Source organism: Nematolebias whitei, chromosome 9 (assembly GCF_014905685.2).
Source record: "Nematolebias whitei isolate Nwh7 chromosome 9, NemWhi1, whole genome shotgun sequence".
Classification (NCBI taxonomy): Eukaryota; Metazoa; Chordata; class Actinopteri; order Cyprinodontiformes; family Rivulidae; genus Nematolebias; species Nematolebias whitei.
In genome coordinates this window covers 5932499-5936360 of record NC_056506.1, presented here as the reverse complement: position 1 = coordinate 5936360, position 3862 = coordinate 5932499, and positions in this window count along the sequence as shown.

Below are 3862 nucleotides of genomic sequence, written 5' to 3'. Positions count from 1 at the left end.
TGCTGCATCACCTGCTGCATCACCTGCTGCATCACCTGCTACATCACCTGCTGCATCACCTGCTACATCACCTGCTGCATCACGTGTTGCATCACCTGCTGCGTCCCAGGTGCGATTTTCATTTCATGTATGTAATTCTGTAGCACTTTACACAACCACAGTGATCGTGACCAAAGTGCTTACGAAAAACAATAATTAACATGACAACAAATTAAAAGCAAGAAAAACTCAATGAAATAAAAAGAGAAGCAGAAATGTCCGCACATGTTGAAGTACTAAGAAGTATTAAGAAGTATTAAGAAGTGTTAAGCTTGGATTTAAAAGGGCAGGTTCAGTAATGTGACGTAGCTCAGACAGCGATGGGTCAAATGCAGAGAACTAGTTTCTCATTTTATTGGAACATGATGAAGAAACATAATCTTTCGCTGGACATAGTGTCAGGTTTGTTTGGTTTTGCGTTCCTTCTTCGATCAGCTGTTTTTATACTTGTGTGTTTTCACTTCTCAGGTCATGTCCACGAGTGATTTTACGCAGCACAGGACCCCTCCCTCTCTGTGCGTGTGTGTGCGCGTGTCAACATTAAAGCGTCAGATTCCGGGCGGGTTTTGTCCAGCTGACCCTGTGCGCTGCAGCCACATGTGTGTACTGAGGCAGCAGAGAGATGTGGACCCCCACCTCGCCCCTCCTCCGCCACCAGGCGCGTCGCTGTCAGCAGGACCATCCCGTCCTAAATGCATCTTTACGAGCGTCTCGTGCTCCCTCTGGCAGGGCTGTGTCTCCGCAGCACCTGGTCGTCCAAACTTTGTGTTTTTATTTCCTTGCGCCTGAGCAGCAGCTGCCTAAAGCAAGCAGAGTGGCCCTTGTGGTGTCCTGGAGATGGATTTGGCACCGGCTTCCTGCTCTTTAATGTTCCATCAGCCTTTGTGCACGGCACAATATGGCCGCTGTAAAGCATGACATTTTGCAATAACAAAAAACACTTTTCCAAAGATGTGACACCCAGCTGAAAGCGCAGCGCGGGCTGCGCGGGCCAAACGTGCCCCGCGCTTGTTTTGTGCACTCTCAGCCAATTAGGAGCGAGCTCGATCAGCCAATTTAATTTACGTCTTCTAGTTTTTTCAAAGACAGAAAAGAGGTGGATATGGTGCGTTCTCCTCCCGGGAAAAAAACAAAACAAAAAAAAAGAGGCAATTTACTTGTCATCACCTGGCGCTTTCTTTACAAGATCCAGTGGCCCCGGAACCATACGGCTCCCAGCATCGCGCAGCATTGTTTCCCGCGGTGATCACTTGTTACCAGCATGGAACAAATCTTTTCTTAGCTCTGTTTTGTGTCATATTTTCATCCGGCAGATTAGGCAGATGCTCCGCACAGCCGGGCTCTGGCTGAAAGGGAGTCGGCCACTCTGGGCACATCTTCAGAGGAATAAAACATTTAGGAGCCATAAACAGACTTCAACCTGCTCTGTTTCAGCCTTTGTGCTGTTTGTGAATAATTAATGTTAATAGGGACAGGTTTGTGTACTTTGAATGCGGGACCACAGGTGCAGAGTGACATGATGAATAACCAGGCCTGATTTTTGCCAAAGCTCGAGGGCCCTTGTCCCGGGTCTCCAAGCTGATGGAAAATATTGTCATGTCTTTGATTCGCAGCATTACTTTCACGGAGAACAAAGCGTGCACATGAAAAGCTTATGTTGGAGTGACGTTGGGTGCGGCAGACTCCTGAAAGAAAAAGAAAAGGGCCGAGTCAATGGCAGCGCGCGCGTCTGCTTCTGTGCGCAAGTGCTCCATCTAACTCAAATAAAGGAGGCTTTTCCAACTTTTAAAGGACCACTTTTAGCCTTTAATGAAGACTGGACGGCTGGAACCATTAAGCATATGGTGCTAAAGCACTGCTCCTTTGTAGCGGGCCGGCTCGTCACGCGCTAACTTCAGCTCTTTGAGGGAATTAAACTTCAACGATCCAACTTGATGCGTCAGCGCAGCGCACGGCGGCTCTGCTCCCTGACAGTCCATCAGACCGGAAGTCTGGCCAGGTTCTGGTCTGCTTTGGGTCTGGAAGCCTCTGGCTGACTTTTTAATAGCGCTCTTAATTTTAGGAAGAGGTTAGAGGCGGAAAACAACCCGATGAGTTCCGAACAGAGCCGAACTTTATGCTGCAGATTGGCTGTAAAATAAACTCCCCGGATTTTATTTTGTGTTGATATTATTAATAAAACAAAATAAAAATAATGGAAGACTTTTTTTTAAATTTCGACAAGGTTTTTTTTTAATTTAAGATATTTTATAACGCCATGCTCATATTCTTCTTTTGCCTTTTTCTCATTTTTTATTAGGTTGAATATTTTTTATTCGATGTGGATGGATTTTCTTTATCTGTGAAAGATGCAAAATAAACGTTACCACTTTCCTCTTGCTTTAAAGAAGCGAAGAAGAAGAAGAAGTGAGCACGGTGACGGAGGGGCACCTGCGGGTGACGTCATCAGTGCAGTCTGCCACGCCTGACCCGTTCGTTACGCACGGGACAAACGTACAACTAAACAATTTATTTGCAGAAACACACTTCTGTGTGTGTGTGTGTGTGTGTGTGTGGGGGGGGGGGGTGTAGTGGGGTTGTTTCGAATGATGCCTCTGCAGAGGAATTTTAACCTGCTTGATATCAAACTATGTGCCCCCCCCCCCTCCCTCCCCCGGCGGCCTGACCTCCGGGAGCTGAATTAGGCGCAGAGGCGCATGAAAGCAGGCTGGATATGAGTGGCATTGTGCACAGCTTTTCCGTGCCCCCGTCATGAAATATTACAGTCCATTCACCCCAGAGGCTGCTTTGGAAATGGAAATGAAGTGGAGTGGGCAGGTCTGGGATCAGGACCAGTCCTCCTGCAGGTAACGTCTCCCGCACATTTCTGAACCGCGTGCTGACAAATGATCGATTCGCCGCTTGCAGCTCTGAATAACTCCACAAAAAGTGATAAATTACAAATATGGTAATTGCAATGTCTCCATCCATCTGATCCCCGCGGTGAGCTGCGGCCACTCAGCCCGTTAGGGCCAGGGGGTCTTTTGTTCGCTTCAGCCTCCGGGGAAGGACTTTGTGAACCCCCACCCCTCCAGCCCCGGCTCTGTCAGTTGCCAGGCTTCAGCGGTGTGGAAGCATGCATCATTTTTCACCAGCTCCCAGATCTGATATGAACAAAGGCCGCAGCCTGTCCGCCTGTTGCTGGCTTGAACTTCACTCCTGTCCGGCTGCTCCCCTCTCTGCGCCTCCGCGCGGCGCAGCGGGGATGGATTTGCAAGACAAATGCAGCTGTGTATGAGAGAGAAAGTCAAGTGGCACAAAAAGGCCATTCCCGGCCGGTAGCGCGCAGAAACGTCGCATTATGCGCGCGTCAAATCAATCAAAAACAAAAGGCCATGCTCAGAAATACTCTTATGAAGTTGGACTTTGTGCAACTGCAGTGGAAGATTGTTTCAAACCGGGAAGGCTCGAGAAAATGAGCTGAAAGATCTGGACAGGTTCTTTTTTTAATAACATGAAGAAACAAGCAGTTCTAAGTGTTTGTCTTAAAGTCGAGCTCAGAAACCAGAACTCCTCAAGAAACAGACAAATAAACCAACACCATGGAATCAAGAGACAAGCCCTAAATGTTACTTATTAATACAAATAAATAAATAAACAAATAAAGGAGTTAGGCGTCTGAACTTGTTCAGGATATCCAGGAGACCATGTAACATCTAAAATTAAATGTTGTGACTCATTTAGTCCCTGGATCACAAACAGAGTCTTTTTAAACAACTACACACACACACATATATATTACATATATATACATTTATATATATATATCTATATATATATATAT